A 22,574-nucleotide genomic window follows, 5' to 3' on the forward strand; every position below is an offset into this window, starting at 1 on the left:
CCCCTTGGGGCTTTCGCTCTTCAGCGCAGTGAGCTCCTGGGGGGCTTCTGGGGAGCGATTTCCGGGGATTTCCTAGCACCCCACTGAAGTGCTTTTAGGCAAAGCAGTGTCTCTGGACCCCCGTACTTTACGCACTGCAGAGCCCAAGTGTCAGGCCTGCATGAGCAGAGACGGCAGGAGGAATGCTGCCGAAGGACGCCTCTGAGCGAGCCGGCCACCTGGTGGCGCTGAGTCACGGGCCGCACGGACAGCGCCCGGGAATGAGGCCCTGAGAGCAGGGCTTGGGGCCAGCGAGGGGAAGCCGCCCAGCACGGGGGGGGGGGGGGCACCTCGAGGCGTGCAGTGGGCCAAGCGAGGGTGTGAGAGGCCAGCGATGTGAGGGTAGCATCTGAGGGCCCTCGGCGGAGGCGGGGTCGGAGGAATGAACGGGAGTTACAATACAGAGTAATAAGGAGGGAGCCCAGGGCACAGGGAACCCGGAAACGTGCCCTTAAAACAGAGGATGCAAATAGGGCACAAGCAGGCTGCACGTGAAAGTCGCCTGGGAGCTTTGAAAGAGTACGGTTGTCCAGGTCCCATCCCTGAGCAGTTAATTCCGCCTCTGGTGGGGGGACCTGAGCGTCTGTGCTTTTTCTGAGGCTCCCAGGAGATTTTGTTTTTCTTTTACAGCCAAGATGGAGAACGGCGTTGGGCTGAGGGGCCTGGGGGTGCCCCTCAGGGCAGGCAGAGCTTGGGCTGGCTTGGGGCAGGGGTGGGGGTGATGAAGAAGGTGGAGGCAGAGGTCCGGAGTGGACGGGCAGGACCCGCTCGGGGAAGACGGGCAGTGCTGTCGGTCTGGAGGGGAGAGCCTCCGCCGAGGCTTCCCGGGGAACGGGGCGAGCGGGAGGCTGGCCGCTCCAACACGGGCCTCCTGCGCTCAGCGGAATGGTGGGACACTCTCCGGGAGCTGCTGGGAGGGTATCTGACGCTAGGGGGATATCATCGGGGAGTCCTTGGGGGAAAGAAACTGGTGGGTAACCCCGTAACCCCGCCCCCATCTCTCAGAGCTGAGAGAGAGATCTCTGCTCACTCCCTGTCGCCGAGGCTGTGACCTTCAGCGAGCCTCTTGGCGCTCCAGGCTTCGGACCCCTGTGCGTACCAATGCGAGTAGCTGTTGGCCAACTCCGAGAGGTGGGTCTGCTGGGTGAAATGCTCAGAGTCTTTGAAAACATTTTGAAAGCATAGAGTCCTTGGGAAATACAAATAAAGTAGGAGCAGCCATGGCAACAGCAACGACAGCGGCGGCGAGGCTGTTGCCAGTCACACCCCGGCTAATGCTGGGCCGACTCTCTTCAGACCCGGGCCGTGGCTGGGCTTCGGTGCTTCCTGAACATTTGGAATTTCGCCTTTTGGCATCAGGCTTTGTCTTGCACCTCCATAAAGGTCCTCGCTTCTCATTCCACACACTTTTATGAAGGGCCTTTAAGTGGTTCTGGGTTCCCAGTTGTGAACGTGGTACACGAAGAGGCTGCACGAGAGAGCTTTGCTCCACGTGGAAGGTGAGGCTTCACTTCACCGTATTACAGAGGAGAAGAGTGAGGACAATTAAGTAGCATGGGCGTGGCCTCCTGACCAGGAGGGCGGGGCTCCGCTGCAGCCCCAGACTCTGGTCCAGAGCTGTTTGACATCCACCCACCCCCTACTCTGTGCTTCTCCAAAATCCTTCAGAAGGTCTCCTCCCTTTCTCCTGACACCCAGGTGTTGGGCGAAAATGGAGCTCAGAGAAAAAGGAAATGAGAGAGATGACATTTTGGGAGGCAAGATGGTTTTCCAAAAAAGAGGTTTTTTGTTTGTTTGTTTGTTTTTCCCCTCTGTTTGCAGGTGAAGTGAAGCAAGGAAAAGGGTGTGTGGGGAAATGATTGGATTGGGGAATGGGACCACGCACTTTTGTCTGCCAGTGAAGAATGTCTTCCAGACCTTTCCCTCTCTCCAGGTGCCATGCCCAGCAGAAGATGATCTGTTAACACACACACATGCACACACGTACCCACACGTATATGTGCATATGTGTGTGCACACATTATGAAATGCTCATGCTCAGTTGCTGGCAGGAAACTGGAGCTTCTCTCTAGAAATAAGCTTGAGGCCACTCAGTGTTAGGGAATGGAATGGACTTGGACAGGTTGATCTTTCTTGTTTATGAAAGTTCTTGAACTGCCGTAGAAAATCGATAAATTATTTAACTTGTAACACACACCTTTATTAACTGCCAGTCAGCATCTGCGATGTTCCGAACCTGGATTTTCTACCGGTCTCCTGGCACAGGGCAGGGCCCGTCACGCGGGCCCCAGCACATTGTGAACGGTCGATGAACCGCTTCTTTGGAAGTCAGGTCAAGGAGGCGGGGGTGGGTGGGCGCCGTCAACCCAGCCCACGCCAGAGATGCAAGTCCCTCGGCACCTTCCTTGTACTCCTTTCCCAAGTCTCTCCTGCTCCGCCCCCTCGCAGCCCTGCTGCTCCCTATGGGACGAGCGTGCTTCAAGATGATTTCAGGCCACTTCGCACGCCAGTAGAAGCGGCTGGATATAGCCCATGCTTGCCCCTCCTACGACAGCTTTCAGAGTTACTGTGAGAAATATGTTCTGTGAACTTGCGGAAGCAGCCGCTCAGTAACGAGGGCAGGGACTTGGAATGGAAACACTCGGGTCCCAGCTGTCCGAGGTGTGAGCTGTGAGGTTATGGCTGAGCCTCCGTGTTCAAGTCCCAAAGTCGGGTGCCATCGTGGGCAGCAGCGTGGCCACCAGAGTCATCTCTGTGCTAATTCCTAGGACCTGGAAATACGTATCCTTGCACGCAGTAGGGTCTTTGCAGGTGTGATTGAATCAAGGATCTTGTGATGGGGAGATTTCCGGGGATTAGTACAGTGGGCCTAGTGTTATCAAAAGGGTCCTTATAAGAGGGAGACAGGAGATGCATGAGAGAAGCAGGTGGGGTGATGAAAGCTGACGTGGGGGCGGGGAGGAGCAGGGCGGAGGGGGAGAGAGGGGTGTGTCTGAGGGTGCTACACTTCTGGGTTTGAAGATGGAGGAAGGACCACAGGACAAGGAGTGAAGGCAGATGCTAGAAGCAGGCGCGGACAATGAGTAGGTTCTCCCCTTGAGCCTCCAGAGAGAACACAGCTCTGTCACACTCTGACTTCAGCCCAGTGTGACACATTTTGGAGTTCTGACGCCCAGAGCTGGGAGAGAATAGTTATCTATTGTTTTAAGCCACCAAGTTCACTGTCCTTCGTTAGAGCAGCCACGGGAGATGAACACACCAGGTACCGTGGTAGCTCCTGGGGCTTCGTTAGTCACAAGCAGCGTGGCGGGGGAGGCTTGTGGGAGAGCTGTGAGCACAGGACAGCAAACCAGCACCATGCCAGCATCATCTGCCCCCATCGCGGGTGACACAGGCTCTGAGTTCTGATGGGGGGCCTCTGGCGGCTGTAACAGGTAATGCATGGTTTTTGGGTGAGCTGGGTAGGAGATGCTGTGACTTGCCCTTGTTGCTTAGGCCTTCCGTGCACTCCTGCCGACCTCCCCTGCCAGGGCCTCCGCTCGGTGCCCAGGGGGCATTTGTCTCAGGAACCGTCAGAGGCTGCTCCGTCCACGAGGTCAGAAGGGCCCGGCTGTCACCCCCGTGGGGGCAGCCTCACTCTCGCCTGCCAGGGTTGCTGTGTAAATACCCCAGCTCCCTGGCCCCTCGGGTGCGATATCTCTGAGCATGTGATCTGTACCATTTCCCAGAGTGCCCTGGAGGCCCTGAGCCACTGCCGCATGCCCTCCCCGAGCCCCTGGGGTCGCCCACTGCGGCAGCCGTTGAATAACGCCATGTGTCGGCTGCCTCCCTTCCCCCGCATCGCTCCCTCGCGACTGTGCTGCGTCGCCCCGATTCCCGAGAAGCTAGCTGCCCTCAGGTCCTCGCTGGAGGGTCCAAATGGAGGTGCCCTGAAACCTCGGCCCATAGGCTGTTATTACTGCAGCCCACGCGTGGCCCTGGCCCAGGGGGCCTGGCCTGAGGGGGAGGCAGGTGGGGCAGGAGCAAGCCCACGGCCACGGGCTCTGCCTCGCTGCTGCGCCCCCATCCCCTAGGGACACCTGGGACTCCTGGCATGGCTTCCCCAGACCATGGTGCTCACACTCAGGCTCTCTCCTCCTGGGGGACCCCCCGTTTTGTTGGGCTCTGAGCAATGGAGAGGCGTGTCCAATGAGCTTTGGCGGGGTGAGACAAACCCTTTTCCTCTTAGGTGGGGGCTCTGGGACAACCCACCACGGGGACCAGGCTCTCGGCAAGGGCACAGGACCGACCACGTGTGCTGTGACCAGACTCCAGCGGGTGAGCTGGAGCGGAGGTGCTCAGGGTCTGGGGGGGAAATCCAGCCGCCCCTCTGCCCCTCCTGCTACCTCTGCACTGACCAGGACAGGTGCAGCTGCAAAGCATGCTGGGATCTTGGCCCAGCCAGCCATCTGGGAGGGAGAAGAAGCGAGCCCCCAGCAGGGCCACAGAGGGGCAGAAAATGCTTCCCTGGGGCCTGGGAAGGGAGAGCAGTGAGACAAATGTCCCAACAGATGTGCCGCAGGAGGCAGAAGCCCCAGTTGAGCAAGAGAGCAAACAAATCTATCTGTAATTACAAATCATGATGCAGCCTATGAACAAGAGTGGCGAGCTTCGCGGAGGAAGTTAAGTGTGAGCTGCAGCACGAAGGACAAGAAGGAGCCACTCACACAGGGACGAGGGGAGAGTGCGGGAACAGAGGGAACAAGCAGAGGGCCCGTGGGGCAGAGAGGCGTGGCCCTGTCTCCCGCCCTGTTGAGAAGGCTTGGGTGCCCCCCAGTGTCCTCTCCCTCCCCTTTCTTCTCCTTCCCTTCCTTCCCAAGCCCAGGCATTCTCTGCAACAGGGGCAAAGAAGGGAGGGCAGGAAGGAAGGAGAAAGGGTGGAGGGAGAGAAGAAGGAAGAGTGAGGGAGGGATGGGGGGAGGAAGGAAGAAGGACACCAACTAGTCTTTCCTGGGCACTCGCTTTGTATCTGCTGCTTGGAGACATGTGTTCTTTCACGTGCGCTCACAGTGATCCTGGGCCTGGGAGGGAATTCGCCAGTGTGTTCACTGAGCAAAGGTAGCCGGGACGCTGGGGTGGCAGGGCTGATGGGCGACGGGACCAAAATCTACCTCTGGCTCCGTGTTCTCCCCTCCCCGGCACTTCCTCCAGAAAGTGTAATGAGGACAGAAGGCAGGCGCAAAGGCTTGGCGCCTCCTGTCTGATGGTACCAGGCGGCTCATTAGCAGCTTGTCCTCGTGGGCTTCGTCACGCCTCCTACCTGACTCTCCTCCGCAAGGGTCCCAGGGTTCTTACCCTCAGCCCGCTTTCCTGTTACTACCTGCTCTCACCTCAGAGAGCTGCTTCCTCTTCGGTCCCGAGGAGTCGTGAAGGGTGGAGGGGGCGTGTGTATGGGACGCCACAGACTTAGTGATAATTGCCCCTCCCTGAGAGCCCACCCTGCGCCCCTTTCATTCCTCCTCACTGAATCCTCAAAGAACTTGGATGGGAATTTATTGACCCCCATGTGTTAGCTTTAGCTCCTCTGCCTGCAAGCAGTGGCTATTAAGTCAAACTAATTTAAGCCCTAGAACATGTGGGAGCTTTATTATTAAGATGAAAGAATGTCTCACACAACTCAAGGGCAAGGATTCGCAAACCTCAGGGAGGTTCTCAAACCACAGCCTGCAAGCAGGGTGGATGGCTGCCTCATCCCGGCTCCGCCCTGAGCATCTCAGTGTGCACCTGTGCCCAACATCCATCTCTCTCTCTCTCTCTCTCTCTCTCTTTCCCCCCTCCCCCCCCGCCCCCCGCCCTGCCCTGCACTGGAAAACATGGTAGCAACGTGGCTGCTCTGAGTTTGCATGTCATGGTCTCAGTCATTCAACAGCCCTTTCTTTCTGTTCCAATTCAAAGGACTCAGGAAAAGGGACTGATCAGCCGCAGCTGGAGGGAGATATTGCAGCACAAAATAGGACAGCTGCAAACCCCTTGTGCGTGGGGCGGCAGGAAGGCGAGAGGCCTGCGGGGAGCGAGGGCGGGGGGCCAGGCAGACACGGCCCTGGGGTGTCCGGCTCGCGCAGTTATACAGATGAGAAAGCTGGGCCCCAGCAGGTCCAGATTATAATGTCATTATGGGGTCTGTCAGCAGGGCAGGGCATTGAACAGGTGACTGTCTGATTCCCTGAATGCATTTTTTGGGCTGTCCCAGTGTTTCTTACTGTGTGGGACACATGCCAAAGGGGGTACTGTATTGAGGTGCTTTTTGGTGTTACGTAACTGGACGTTTAAAATTTAGTTGGTGTTAGGAAAATAATAACCAGCACATAAAACCCATAATACAGAGCTCCTTTTTAGGATAGGATTATAAACAGTAAAAAAGTGAGCCAATTAATATATGTAAATTAATTACATACTACGGTGTCTTTTATATAGTAATGTATAAATATCTTATGTATGTTATAGATCTAAATTAGTAGGTATGAATTAAAAATGGTATGTGACATAGTACACAGACATGACAAAAATTGCGCAGGCCATTTGCCAAGGACTAAAGTTTGGGAACTATCAGTAGGGATAGCATCATTTTGCCACGGGCTCATTTTTTCCCCCAAAGTCCAAGGATCGCACCATATTGTTCTTTAGTTTCCTGTCTCATCTTTTCTGCTTAATAAAAACAGAGGGTAGGGACGCGGCTATCATTTCTACGGGTGCTTCTAAAGCAGAGCGGCAGCAATCCACGGAGCAGCCGCCCCTGCCCCCGTTACGCACAGCACAGCCTGGCGGGGCACCTCTTTAGACAGACTCCATTCTCCATGGAAAGGGTTCAGCCTGGGTCACCAGCTGGGGTGCAGGCGGGTACATTGCCTATTTTTTTCACATAAAGTAAGCATGCGATGCCCCGGACTTCCCATAGGCCCACGGCTGCCTTCTGAAGTCTGGGAGTTGACCCCGGGGGTTGCACCCTCCCCTGACGCGGGGTCTGCCTGTGAGCTCCGGAAACTTCTGTCCCTGCCAGAAGGTGCTGCCGGGGCGGGGGGCGCCCATTCCCGGGCCCAGGTCTCCCCGGGGGTTGTTGGGTGCAGAGCCTAGGCAGCGAGGATGATGGTGGGGTCTGAGACTTTGGGGTGGCCCGTGTTTCATTACACTCTGGCCCCCAACAAGCGTGTCTCATCTCCCCCTCTGGGCTCTGCTCCCGACACCAGCCCGGTCCTTCCTGCCTTCGTGCTCAGAGTGGGCGCCTTGTGGGCATCCTTGGTGTCCTCGCCTGTGAGAAGACATTTGCCGGGACTACCCCATTCCAACCAATAGGCTTCTTTAACTTTTCATTCATAAATGGGATGGGAGTTTTGGCTGTTTTCCCACAAGAAGCCTTCTGGCTCCTTCTGCAAAATGGCCACACCCACCCAAGAGCTCTGCAGACTCAGCGTCTCAAGGGGGCCCTAGTGGATCTTGACGAAGATCGGGTCCCTGAGACCCAGCTCGATGGCTGATTGATTTGCTGAGGGACCGTTTTAGTAAATTATCAGATCTCCCACTGAGCCAAACGCTGGTTTCAACGACTTGTCTGTCTGTAGCAGTTCCCCGGGGCGATGGTGGGGGTGGGGTGGGGGCGGAGCTTGTGGTCCAAAACCTTGTGGTATTTTGTTACAGTCCCCCTGGGAAACCAGTACAAAACCTTTCTATTTCTTTATTTTTATTTTATTAAAGATTTTTTTAAATTTATTTTTAAAGGGAGGAAAGGGAGAAAGGGGAAGAAATGTCAATGTGAGGGACAAACTTCGATCAGGTTGCCTCTTGTATGTGCCCTAACTGGGGACTGAACCTGCAACCCAGCCCTGAACTGGGAATCGAATCGGTGACCTTTCGCTTTTCAGGAAGATGCCCAACCCACTGAGCCACACTGGTCAGGGCACAAAACCTTTTCTAAAGCTCTTCCAAAGCTTTTGCTTAAAAAAAAAAAAAATACTGTTGTTATCAAAATAGTACATATAGACCATTTTGAAAGTAAACTCATTCTTGATTTAGACCAAGTTCCTTAGAATTCTCTAGAAGCAGAGCCTTGAAAAGGGTCCTTATGCCAGTGGTTTGCTGAGAAAGTGGTCTCCGGAAGAGTCTTCCAGGAAGCAAGAGAGCAGGGTGGGACGGCGGAAGGAGCCAGGCGGGTGTTCCAGCTGGCGTCCGGCCTCAGCCCGGCCGCAGGGTCGGAGGTGCCCCGAGCTGGTCCTTCCAGGGGCAGGCGCCTCTGTACCGGTCGGTCCTCGGCCGCGGCCTGCCCCCAGGGCCCGGGCGACGCGGCCTGGCGTCCCGGGTGTTTCCCGGGGAAGCGGCTCTCTAGAAGGATGCCACTGAGTGCGCTGGCCGGGCACCAGGCCCCGGGCAGACCCCCGCCAGCGTCTATTACAGTGCACCCTTCCTCTGCCTGGGTGAAGTGGCTTTTCACCATAAAGTGACATCACCCGGGCATAGTGTTTCCAGCATTCTGATTGGTCACGCGTTCTGGGGAGCCTTGAAGAGGGGGGCCCTGGGACGCCCCACAGCCCGCCCTGTGGCACCGCAGCCCTACCTGTGCCTCATCGCCCCTTCCCCCGCCTATTCTCCATCTGGCACTTGGGGAGCACTGCCACTGGGCTACGGCGGGACCTGCTTCCCTTAGAATTTCGAAGTCATTGCCTCCTTCCCTCCGCTCCCTCTGTTCCCGCGGAGAAGCCACGGCCACTCGTACGCCCGTGGTCTTCTCCCTTGTGCCCCCTCACGGAAGCACACAGGACCTTCTTCTGCTCTGAAATTGCCCGGGGACCTATTTTACTTTGGGACTTCAGGCTTTGCAAAGTCCTTTTTTACTCAGTTCTCAGAGACAACGTGTGTGCCTTCACTCTAGGAAACGTTCTCTCGTTTTTTCTTCTGCGGCAATTTCCGCTCTCCCGTGGCTCTGCGGACTCTCCAGAGTGGGACGCCCAACCTGGATTGATCTCCTAGTTCTCCTGCCTTTCCTTCCCTATTGTCCGTGGCTTATCTTTTTAGTCTACTTCCTGAGAAACTTTCTTAACTTTATTGTCAGGCACTTATTTTGAATTTAAAAAAAAAAAAAAATTGAGTCGTGATATTTTTAATTTCCAAGAACTCTTAGTTTCAGAATATATTTGTGTGATTGCGTTTTTCTTGTTTTACGGACTGCACTCTTCCCCGTTATTTCTCTGAGGAGATTAATTATGTTTTCTTTGAAGTTTTTACGCTCTCTGCATTAATTTTTTTGCCTTTGTATTCTTTGCTCTTTGTTCCGATTTCTTTTATTAAGTAGATGATTTCCCCAGTTTTAGTAATTCTCAATTGTCTGTTCATATTAACAAATAAGATGCTTAAAAGCAGATGCAAGTCCTGAGTGCCCTGGTGGGCTCCACTCCAGGGCAGGCGAAGGCCAGGTGACATTCTCATTAGAGATTTCCAGGGTTGTTTTTTTTCCCCCTAGTCTAGCGTAAGTTCATTTTTCTAAAGATCGTCAATAAAGGGGCGATGGACCTCCCCCCCTCACTTATATATATATAGGTTTTTACTTTTAACCTGTTTTCAGCAAAGTATAGACTCAATATCCAACTGCGTTCTCCAGGAAAATAAATCTGTGGTGTCCCTGGAAGGTGGGACAGGGGTTGGGATGGGGGACCTGGGGACTCTGGGTTGCTGCTACTTCAGCTTTTCAGCCACTCTTCTGTCTTCCGCCACCCAGCGCGCCTGGCCTCTCTGTTTCTGAGTCTTCCCTCTGTTCCTGGAGGGGCAGTGCGGCCTGATTCCTGCCTTTGCAGGCGCATAGGGTTTAAATGTTCTCTCTGCTAAGTCATTCCCTTCCTCCCTTCTGCGGGCCATCATCCTATGCAGTGTGATATCTCTTCATTTCACTAAAGATAAATGGCACTGCTTTTTCTAGTTCTTCTTGTTATCGGGAGATGGTTTTGGAAGGGAAAGGTAGTGGAAATGTATTGGCTGTGCCATCTTAAAATGAGAAGTCTTCTCTAGAAGCTTTTAGAGACTTTTCTTTATTGTGGAGTTGGAAAGTAGGAGAAGCTGTTAGTGAAATACGTGGCCACATCGCTCTGTCTCTTTCCTTTCACACCTTTCAGCTCCTTGTATTTTCAGCTGTTATGCTTGAAGAACCCTAAATTCCCAAATAAGGATCCTTTGAGGGGTGTCGCCTAGTGCCTTCCTTTAAAAAGAGCCTCTGCGACGTTCTGTCTGAAGCGGGGCCTGAGGTTAAGGAGAAGGCGGAGGCATACCTGGCTACAGGGCTCCACTCTCGCAGCACGCAGCTGGGGAGGGAGGGAAGCTATTTGGGGCCTGGTTTTTCAGCTAATTCCCCTGGTTCCAGCCCCCTACCAGTTTCTTCTGGCACTCCCAGGTCCCTGACTTTTCTCAAGTGTTGGGTTACAAGATACCGCTTTTTCTTGTACGTCTTCTGTAATCACACACAGCCAAGGCTCCATCCGCCATGTGACATCAGCTACTGTCCGCTTTGCTGTTTCCCGAATGTCGATGAAGTCCCTCAACTGCTAATGGATTTTCTGCAGATATTCTCTTCACTTGTGGGTTTAAATAGTTTTTGCCCCTTTATAATCACAGGGATCCAGAGCATGAGGTCTGAAGACAACAGTGCCTAGAAAGTGCCACTTCTTTTTAACTATATATATTTGGGGCAAGCTATTTAGCATATCTCTCTGCCTTGGGGTTTGTTTTTTTTTTTTAATCTATAAAGTGGGAATAATAATACTTTTTCTGTAGGATTTTTTGACCATTAAATGAGGTAGTCCAGGTGAAGAAATTAAAATTGACATACAGTAAGCTGACTCATAGTAACCTTTCCAAAATGGCCTTCATCATTATTGTAGTGGCTAACCAGGGTAGAGAGGAAATAACAGCTTGTTTCAATCCTCTTAACAAGTCGGGTGAGCTTTTCTGAGATTGTGTTTTCTGAGATCAATTCCTGGATTGATAATGGTCACAGGAATTTCATGCAGCTGCTTGAGGAATAATTGAACCAGCAGAGTGCAGGGCAGGTAGGCAGGTGATTGTTATTAGTAGCAGACCCTCAGTAGGTGTTTGTTGAATGACTATTGAAAAAAGACTGTTATACATGGAAGAAGTCCCAAGCCTGAATGTTAGATGACCTGCATTTAGTCCTGATTGACACTCTCTGTCTTTCTGTGACCCAGTAAGTCAGGGAACCTTTCTGAGGCTTGGTTTCTGCATCTGAGAATAGGAATAGTAATGGCAGGTATTGGTAACAAGTATTGTTATACCAATGATTTCTATGACAAGTACTATGCAAACTGTGAAGTGCTTTATATATACTAAGGTGTATGTAGGTGTGCTTGTGGGTTGGGAAGCCTGAAGGACAAAATGAGAAGGGGGAACAGATTCCAGGAAATCCCAACAGTTCTTAAAAGCGCTGCATCTCCTGACGTGGTAACCCGGGCCTCTGTGCCCAGCAGTAACTAATCAGCGTCACAGCCTCTAGACTCAGAGTTCAGTGTTTCCCGTGGGCGGTGGCTCTTAGTCCCATCAATGGGGAAAGCACTGCCCATCACTGATCAGCAGGGAGGGTGAGTTACTTCCTGCCAACCTGTTTCTGCCACGGAATGTCCTAGACGTCATTTTGGTGAAAAGGAAGAGACGACTGGCTATCTGCTTTTGAGTCCTTGCCTGGAGACCCAGGATCACAAAACAGTGCCTCTTGGTTCAGAAGCCAGATTTTGAGGGTGTTCTCAAGGATGGGTTTTGTTTTTGTAATTTTTCTCAGTTGGCACTAAGCAACATTTGGAAGTGACCAGCAGGGAAATAAGAGAATGAGGGAAATCTGCTATCCACGCAGCTCCCACCAGAAGCCCTTGAAATGGCCGCCGATGTGAGCTTCAGGGAGACCCCGCCTCAGGGTCCCCATCACCCCCCCCCCGCTCCCGCAGACAGCCCTGCGCAGGCTTCCTCTGTGGAGCCTGTTTACAGGGAAGCTGATTATTTTTCCTTGTGCAAACTTTTGACTTTTCTGCTGTGCTCAGCCTCCTGGGGGAGAGCGGATCGGAGATTCAGCCCTCCTGTACATCGGATGGCCTAAAAATACTCATAAATTGGTCTTCACTTTCCTCACCAGGCTGGGCTCTAATCGAAAGGCAAACTCTTCTGAGAATTCGGAGGGACTATTACTTCCCACGGATGGCATCGTCTATAAATAGCAGCGCCTTCCAGGTAGAGAGCTGCTGGCTGGCAGAGCCCTGCGCTCGCCTGATCCCAGGGCAGATGGAAAGCTGCTGAGGATGCCGGGAGGCGGGAGGCTGGTCTGGGCCTTGGTCCAGAGAAAGTCACACGGAGCCTCCCTGCAGCCCCTTCCAGGTACCAGCCCTCCCCCGCCGCTGGGCCCTGGAGAGATAAATGGGCACAAGACAAGCTTGAGCTTCTTGGGATCTCAGAGTAGAGAGTGGTGCTGCCCACCTGGCGTGGTGGAGGTAGGCACAGCCTCTTCTCCTTCTTTCTGTCCCCAGCAGGTTGAGCCCAGGGATTGCTCCTGGTGGGGGGCTCCCTCCTGACTTCTGAGTCAGCCCAGGGGCCTGGACTGGGAAGGTACAGCGGAGTGGCGGGTTCTCCCCGCGCCCTTCCCTTCAGAGCGGTGTCAGTCCGGGGGAAGCCTGGGGCTCGCTCCTCTCACACTTCCAGTGACTCTCTAAGCACAGTCCACTGTTCAAAATGCTTAGACTGGGTCTGCCTGTTATACTGCACCTTGATGGAGCGAGCCATGCTGTCTACTCTGAATTAAGGTTGGGGGACAGGAAGGCCTCCTGAAAGAGGTGACATGTGAGCAGGTGTTGGAGGGCTGAAGAAGCGTTGGTCAAGGACAGGAGGTGAAGGGATGCTCTAGGCAGAGAAGGATAAATGAACCATATCAAGAACTGACAGAGAACATGGCGTGTGGGCAGCACCTGTAAGTTCAGGAGTGTTAGAATGTAAAGGGAGAGACAGGAGCCGTGGGGGATGAGCCTAGCAGAACAGGAAGCGGGGAAGGGTCATGAGGGTCCCATATGTTGAGTTTTGGGGCTTGGACTTCCATCTGCTGGGCGCTCCTCTGGAGGCTGAGTGGGCTGGCAGCTCGGAGGCTGAGTGGGCTGGCAGCTCCCATGTCTGCCTAGGAGCCTGTCGGCCTCTCCCCTGGTACAGAGCCGTGCCCCCATGGGCCCACGGACCTCGGGGGAGCTAGAACTCACCTAGATTCAGTGTGTTCCCTGTCACTCCTCCCATTCCTGGATTGATAACGGTCACAGGAAATTTCAAAGACCAATCTGTTATTAACAGGATTTAAGAACAGGAAGCAACCTGATAACAGTTTTTTGTGAAAACTGAGTCTCAGATAAAGTGAGTGACTTACCCAAGGCCATGCAACATGGAGCCCAGGTCTCCCAATTCTCAGGCTGCTAGTCTTTCTGCTTCACTCTCTGTATCTCTGGGATCCCTGAGCCTCTCTTTGAATCTTCATGGCTCTTGGGTTAATTCTGGAGAAAAAGCGATCAGGCACGTCTGTTTATCCACACTCTGGAGTGAAGGATGTGTTTATTCCTTTCCACTCTTTGTCTCCCTCCATCTGCCGTCAGTGCTTGATCAAGGCACTGTGTGGTCTCATCTCTTCTCTAGTTAGTCTCCCAAAAAAGTGCGGCATAGGGTAACGTGTGACTCAACTCTTCTCTGTGTTATTGTCAACCAGCAATGACGACCAGCCCAATGACAAACCACCCTACTTAATTCTTCCTTAAGTTAAAAAAATAAAAAATAAAAAAGAGTCCTTTAAAGGATACGAGCAGGACCCCTGAGAAAGCATCACCCTCATGCCTGACTTTGAACTTGGGTCATTTATAAGGCTGCTGAAAACTCCTGACAAGAGGAGGATGAGTTATGCATTTCATGACAGCCTGCTGCAGGTGGGGCTTGTTGTGTTCTTGGAACTTAAGAGGACAAAAAGGAGTAAGGCAATGAGCTGTTCACTGCAGGAAATCAGGGTGATCTTGCTCTATGCAGGAGGCAGGACTGATGGGAGGGCAAGGGATTTCGGATAACGTGACTGGCTGGCTACCAATTATGAAGACCTCTCCCCAGCCCTTGTTGATCCAGTTGTTTAAGATACAGCCATCTTGGACCCATCAGTCACATCTCAGTCCTGAGGACGCATCCTGATCCTGTGATAAGGATTCCATGTTCTTTTCAGGTCTTAGGCTCCGATATCTCTAATCCTTTCCTCTTCCCCTCTTTCTTTCCCTTCCTCATATTTATCCATCCATCCATCCATCCATCCATCCATCCATCCATCCATCCATCCATCCATCCATCCTTCCGTGTATGTACCTGACTTAGAATTCCGGTCACCCCATTTACACCGCTGTAACACTGGGCAAGACATTGAACAAGGCTGCGGGACTCAGTGGCCTTCCTTCTTTGCCTTTGTCCCTTTGGGAAAAAGTCTGAAGACCTTCAGGGGCACCATCTTCTTGCCTGGCTGAAAATGCCAGCTGGGTGGGGGCAGGAAGACCAGTAGCAGAAGCAGATGAGCGAAAGGGGAGGAAGGAGGCTGGTCAGGCAGTCTGGATGTGCTGATTCTCAGAGGTGGGTGAAGTTTGGCCAGCAAACCTACTGTAGATGCCCTAAAATGGCAAGTCCTGCTTATGCTGCCCCCAAGACACGGCACAGTCCGGGAAGGCCCACAGATGGAGTTCCACTCATTCAAAGATGAGACAGGGCACGTGACAGCCAAGGCAGCTGAACTGCACCAGAGCCGCCCCCTCAAACCTCACTCTCATGTGGGCTTTTCCAGAGCTCTGTGGGCGGAGCCTCCCTGCAGGGAGTGGACACCCTGGCAGCCCACTGGGGTTTTTTTTCCCCTCTGGCTGATGGCAGAGCTCCTCAAAAATTGAAGTCGGAGCTTTGATTTGTTAAGAGGATCCGGCACTTTACACGGTTGCATTTCTTTTCATCTTTGCAATAACCCCAAGGCAGCAGTTATTATTTGCATTTTACTGATCAGGAAATTGAGGCTAACAGGAATTCAGTGACTCTCAAGGTCACCCGGTGAGCCAGGTTGGAGTCCAGGTCTGTCTCACTCCGAAGCCTGCATCCTGTCTTTTAATTCATCTGCTCTTTCACTTACTCACACATGACTTACCGAAGAGAGGAAGACGGACAAATGCCCTGCCCACTTTATGACAGGGGACACAGATCTCAGACAAGACATAGATACAGAGATATCATTTTATGTAGTGGCACAGTTCATGAGGACAAAGTGTGGCCGTGGTGGGTGTGGAGGACATTTTAGACAGGGAAAGTCAGGAAAGCCTCTCCAAGGCCTTGAGCTGACACCTGAGGAAGAGTTGTCCGCCCCTGGGAAGATCTGAGGGCAGAGATCTGTCATCCCATTAGGTGACCTGAAAGCTGCACTCATGTTAGAGACATGAAGGCTCTCTATTCATTCTGGTCACCTAGCTCTCATATCACAGAAACTTAGAAGTCAGGGTTGAGAGTAGCCTCTGGTAGCATTTCGTCTCAAAATATCAAACCTCTGAGCAAGGCTTTGCAATGAACAGTTGTCATGTGATATTTAGAAAGGCCTTGTGAGAGGAAAAGAATGTCTTTTTGCCCCGATTTTTCAGCTAACAAAACAGAAACGGAGAGGTTCTCCTCCGCCACGCATTGCCCCTTGGAGGGAAGTTCTTTGCTCTTACAAGTCCCTACCCACTGGGCGGGGTCTAGGCTTGTGCACTGTGCCTGGCACCTAGTAGGAACTCAATGGCTGCTGAATAGGAACGCAGGGATGTTGACATGCTTCCTGGTTGCCCAGACCCTGAATGCATCCCTCATTTCTGCCCGGGGCACAAGTCTGCCTTCTGGGAAGTGTGCTGGGCTGTACAGCGGCGCTGCTCCCCCTCCGTTCACTCCAATTCCCCGGTCCATGCTCAGCTCCTCCGGAACTTGAAGGGAGGATTGTTGAACTAAATATTCACATATTTATATATTCCAAGGTCTGTGCCCTAAAAACATTTAAGGTGGTTTAAAATGAAAGTTTCTGACACAATACTGATTTTGAAAGGAAATTCAGTGTAGGCCCTCTGGGGGTTGGGGAGAAGAGAGAAAGGCCCCATGCTAATTCTAAAGGAATTACTGCTTTGTCTTTCTCCTGTTACTGTGGATGAACTATTTTATGAATGCTTTTGTTCATTGGATATCGCACTCTTATGTATCAAGGACATCATTTTACAAATTCTCCATCTGACTTCCTAAGTTTTGAATTCCCCCTTTTATGTGGATCATGTCCATTAGAATGCAGTTATGCTATAATTTTGCTACCTTAAAAATTCTCTCTTAAACCTGTATGCTCCTCCAGCTACTGACCCATCTTTTGGTTAAAAACAAAACAATAAAAACAACCTCTTGTTAAGTCCATACATATTTAGGATTCACCTTTTAACATTATATAATGTATCTTTTCATTCTTCCTATTTTTCTTTGTTTTGAAATTGTCTGATATTTATCTTATATTTGGTATTAATATGGTCACTCTAACTTTCTTTTGTATTTGTATGGTATATATTCTTTTATTCTTTTACTTGTAATATATTCATTTTTAGAGAAAATTTTCTGTACATGGCATATAGTTGGTTGGGTTTTGCTTTTAGAATTATTTGACAATATCTGTCTTTTAATTTGAGTGTTTAGACTCTGTGTTTAATGTAATTATTGTTATGGTTGATTTTAATCTAATAATTGTTCAAGCTATTCTTGTTCTCTCTTCTCATGGATGAATTGAGTATTTTTTGTGTTTCCATTTTATCTCTGCAATTGGCTTATTATTTAAACCTCTTTAAAATATTTTAACGATTGCTGTATTATTTAAAATACACATCTTTAATATTGTATTGCTTTACACTTCAAATAATATTATATTGCTTTACATGTAGTGTCAAAATCTTAACAAATGTATTTATAATTTCTCCCTCTCATATTTTATCCTGTTTTTGTCACATATTTTACTTTTACGTGCACTATAAACACACAGTACATTGCTACTAATTTTGCTGTGGCCAATCAGTCATCTTTTACAGATATTAAAATTGGGAAACAATCTTTTTATTTGCCTTCATTTCTTTATACATATTCAAATTTACATGTGGTGCCATAATTCTTCCATCTGATGAATTTCCTTTAACATTTCTTGCAGCACAAATCTTTTAGCTTTTATTTTTATGAAGAAGTCTTTATTTCACTTTTAAAATATTTTTCCTAGGTATAGAGTTCTGGGTCAACAGTTTTTTCCCTTTCAGTGCTTTTAAAGGTGCTACTCCATTGTCTTCTGGCTTTCATAGTTTCTGGCAAGAAGTCTGCTGAAATATAGATCTGCTCCTCTAGATAATTTGTCTTTTTCTGTTTGGTTTTCATCGGTTTGAATATGATAAGTATGTTTAAAAAAAAAATACTTTGGGGGACTTCTATGTACTTCTTGGATCTGTGGTTTTATGCTTTTCACTATTTAAGGAAAAATCTTGGTGATTATTTCTTCAAATATTTTAAATACTTTGTTCTCTCACTCTTCTACCTCAGTCTGGGTCAACCTAGTCTGGAGCTGTTGCTATGGTTACCTTCAGGGCACTAGTGGCTTCAGATTCTTCTAGTGTAACTTTGTGTGTAGGATGGCAGCTGAGATGCTGGAGGGTTTTTTTCCCTGTTTTTGCTGTATCCTCAGATGTTGGCCTTTCTCATGCTTATTCAAGGAGGAAATGTCTTTCCATGCTTTTGCCTTTTGTACAGTGCTACCCTGTCATTGTTACTCACTGTTTATTAGGCTGTTGATGGGTGATGGGATAATATCCTGTTGTCTAGGTCCACGCTTAGTCTTAGGCCTTGTGTGCCTGGCTTTCTCATGGAAATTGTCGTTCCCCTGATGGCGGCCAAACTCTGCTTTGTGTCTGTGGTGATTCTCTGTGTGAGAGAATTTTCTGCTTTTTCCTCAGGGGTTGGTGACCTACAATTTTACTGGTACGTGATCCTTGGCCCAGGACTGTTTTATGCTCCTTTCCCAGAGTAGTAAGTTAATTCTGTAATCTTCCCACAGCAGCAAAGGGTCTTCACCTGTGTCCTGGGGCCACAGGTTTACTAATTCCATCCCACCCCCAGCATTTTAAGGCTTTTGGTCATAGGGCATCAGAGTCTGGGTGGCATTTTATGCCTTTTCCACAGGCATCTGTCCCCTTCCTCCTGCATGCCACCAGAGAGGGCGGCTTTCTCCTGTCTCTTGTCCTTTCTCCAATTTTTCCTGTAAACACCCAGTAGAGATCTATGGAGAAAGCCCTGAGAATGGATACAAACTCCTCTTTTTTTGCAGTTGCATGTTTTACACTCTTATACTAGCCCACCTTCAAATTGCCTTTAGCAATTTGTTAGATTTTTTAGCTGCTGTATGGTGCTCAGCATCTCTTTCATCTTTGTCTGCCACAGATGAACCAGGTTCCACAGTCTGTCTTTTCTTGTTTTTCATGCTACCTGTCAGCGCTGTGACCACAGCTAACTAATGGGTTCAAGGAAATAACAGTTTTGTAGTTTATTTCACTTTTTTTCTTCTTATTAGGATGAAGTGTTGCTTTTTCCAGGTTTTAATATCCTAGGCCTGAATTCTTTGATTATTTTATGGTGAAACACTTAGAAAGAGATGTCTAAATTTGCAATCTCCAAAGTATCTCTTTCCAGTGTCTCTTAAATCTTCTCCAAGAAGTCTCATTTCTCTCCCACAAATTGTTTGGGGGTTGTTTTTTTTTTTTTTTTTTTTTTTGAGGTTATCAGTGACCTCTGTGCTGTTAAATACAACAGTTGGTTCTGAGTGCTCATCTTACTTCACCTATCAGCATCATTTTGCACAGATGACCTCTCACTCTTTCCTCATTGAAATACTTTAACTTGGCTTGTAGAACACCATACTCTCTTGGATTTTCTCCTACATCAATGACTGCTTCTTCTTGGGACCACCTTCTTAGGTTCCTTATCTTCTCCTGACCTCTAAACAGTGAATATCCAGGGTTCAGTTTCTGGATCCCTTTTCTTCTTTAACCGTACTTATGTTCTTTTTGTGATCTCATCTAGCCTCAAAGTTTTAAATATCATCTATCCACTGACAATCTCCCCCAAACTCCAAATTTATATACTACTAGACATCTCATTTGAATGCCTAAGAGACATCTTAATTTAACATGTCTAAAACTAGATCTTCCCCCAACAAACCTGTTCATCCTCCAGACTCCCCAAACTTAGTAAATGTATTCTCAGCAAAAGTCCTTCTGTTTGCTCAGACCAAAAACCTTGGAGTCATCTTGGCACCTACTTTCAGATCCCACATCCGGTCCATTGGCAAGTGTTGTTGATTATACCTTAAAGGTATATCCAGAACTAATTGCTGCTCACAGTCTCCACTCGTACTATCCAAATTGAGGCCACAATCATCTTTGTAGATCAGTGGTTTTCAACCTTTTTCATCTCATGACACATGTAAACTAATTACTAAAATTTTGCAGCATGCTAAAAATACATTTTCTGCTGATCTGACAAAAAATAGGTATAATTTTGATTCATTCATACCAGATGGCTCTTGTTTTGTTGTCTGTTGTGATTTTTTTTTTTTTTTGGTTTTGTTTTGTTTTGTTTGACAGTCTAAGGGAAAAGAGGCCAGTGCTCCTGACTAAATAGTCAGGTATTGAATGTATTAAAAATTCTCATGGCATACCAGTTGAAAATATCTGCTCTAGATTATTGTAATAGAAGTATAACTCGTCTGTTTTTATTTGCTTTCTGTCACTACTCAGCCTATTCTTTACACTTATAGTCAGTAATAAAAAAAGATAGCAACCCTAATTAGTAATGTGATATTGAACAGGTTACAACCTCCTTATGTCTCATTTTGTTTTCATTTGCAAAATAAGAAAATGGGCAGAATTCTAAAGGTGTCCCCTGTTTTTCAATCAAACATCAATTTCTGTCCCCTGTTTTTCAATCAAACATCAATTTAAGTACTGTTGTAAAGGGATTTTGCAGGTGTTACTAATGTCCCAAATCAGTTGACCATAAATTACAGGTAATGGGCTGGCTTTACTAAATCAGTTGGACCCTTTAAAAGCAGAAAGCTTTCTCCAGATTGTGGCAGGGGAGCCATGTAGAGATTTGAAGCATGAGGAAATTCAGCATGCCTTTGCTGGCTTTGGAGACAGAGGGGCCACAAACCAACCATTTCTGCAGCCTTTAGCAGCTGAGAGTAACAACTAGCAAGGAAACGAGGACCTCAGTCCTACAATAACAAGGGACTGAATTCATACAGTAAATGAAATGAATTAGAAGCAAATGTTTTGCTAGAGACTCTTGATAAGGTTCCAGTCTGATCCATGCCTTGATTTCAGCCTTTTGAGACCCTAGTCAGAATAAGGAGAAACTTGTTCTTTTCATGGTAATTGCTCATTTTGAACGGTAAGTCAGATTGTCTGTCTTCTTCTTTTGAGAGAGTGGCTAACCATATCATATTAAACAAAAGCTAAAGATGTTAAAGGATTCATAATACTTGATCTTGCCCTTTCACCTCTGCAACCTAATTTGCTCCTTTCCCTTTTGTTCACTCATCTCCAGCCAAACTGGAATTGCTGCCTTTGGATGTTGGTGCTTGCTGTTTCCTATGCCTGGAGTGTTCTTTCCCACATATCTCCCTGGCTCCTTTCTCAACTATCGCAGGTCTTTGCTTAAAAATCTGTGGCCTGACAAGTGATATGGAAAAACCTAAGAAATATGAACAGGAGATGCAAGTAGGTGATATGAGTTTGTGCAATGGAGGTTAATAAATGCAATGATGAAACAAGGAAAAAGCAATTTAGCACATTTTATACATGAAACACAGAATGCTCCAGGAACAATTCTGACCAGTGAGGCAATTTGAGAAGAACAAAGTTAAGCAAATACATCATTCAGACTGTGATAAAAATGACCAGAGGACTCAGTTATTCAGTTGTTTTTAAGAAGCAATAAACTGTTAAGTGGTGTAAAAAAGTAATCTGTGGCTTGATATGTTTCATCGGCTCACTACTTGTGGAATATCTTTAGTCACCGTCTCTTCAATACTGCCTTTAACTGATTTCTCTCTTTCCTCTCTTTCTGGGGCTTTAATTACTGTTAAATATTTTGGTCACATGTCTAATGTATCCTGCTGTGTTTCCCCCTGTGCTTTCACCCTTTTGACTCACCATGACTTAGTGTGAATTTTCTACTGGCCTATCTTCCAGTTCACTAATCCTTTATTCCACTGTGCCTAATCTGCTATTAAACAAATCTATTCCAACACTGCATTTTCAGTATTTCCATTTCATTATTATTTTTTTTATAGATTCAGTTTTCTGATGAAGTCCCCTGACTGGTCATTTATTTTCTTGCACATATTAATCACAGTTATTTAAAAATTCATTTCTGGATGGGTTTGTATCTATTGCCTAATTTTTCCTCTTTTCATTTTTTTTTGGTTCTATCTCTGGTATGCCTAATAAATTTCACTGACAAAAATCCAGAACTGACATGAGACTCTGGGATGAAGCTATCTTCTGGCAGGACATAGGAGGGTAATAATGAACCAGTCTGGAATTGAGCAGAAGACTGTGCCATCAGTCTTTGTGGAAATGGGTAAATTTCCAATTTATTCTTATTTCTAGAAAACTTCAGTGGTCTGAACTGAAAGCTTGTGGTATGTGCGTGCCTTCTTCTCCTTGACGTGCCCTGAATTGCAATTTTTGTCTCCTCAGCCGTTCGAAGTGGCTGAGATTTCAGCCTCTCAGCAGAGTCTCTCCTTGGCTTCTCAGCCTCTCAGTCATCATTTACAAATCACCAAATACCTCAAGTGGAGACGGAATGTCGGGCTCCTTTCTATGTGCTTCTCTTCCCTCAGGGATGTGGGGTCTTCATGTCAAATCGCTCTCTCATTCCCTCAAGCAGAATATTTAAACAACTTTTATCCAGTTTTTCTGGTGGTTCTCAGGAAGAATGTTGGTCTGATATAAGCCAGTGAGGCTGTAGCTGGAAATGGAGGAAATGCCACCTTCTTCATGACACCTGTCCTCAAAGCCTGTACAAGTGGCAACCTGTCTTCTCCTCTGCCCTGGTACTTTGTCCTTCTCTGCATTTTTTTCTGTATAGCACTTACTGGTATTTGACAGACTGTATATGCTTATTATTTATATGTATTCTCCACAAAATATAAGGTTGAAGAAGAACAGGAGTTTATATATATTTTTCTTTCACTGGAGTATCCACAGACCCAGAACAGTGTTTGTTGACACATAAGGTAATTAATTAACAAAATTAAAAAATGATTACTGAGTAAAAAAAAAATGAATGAATAAACAACATTTTGAGTCACGTAAGAGTAAATTTGGTTTAGGCACTTTCTGGTGGCAGAAGAAAAAGAAAATGTGATGGATTCAAATGCTCTT

Source organism: Pteronotus mesoamericanus, unplaced genomic scaffold (genome assembly GCF_021234165.1).
Source record: "Pteronotus mesoamericanus isolate MK-2021 breed Mesoamerican mustached bat unplaced genomic scaffold, CSHL_Meso_final scaffold_174, whole genome shotgun sequence".
Taxonomy (NCBI): domain Eukaryota; kingdom Metazoa; phylum Chordata; class Mammalia; order Chiroptera; family Mormoopidae; genus Pteronotus; species Pteronotus mesoamericanus.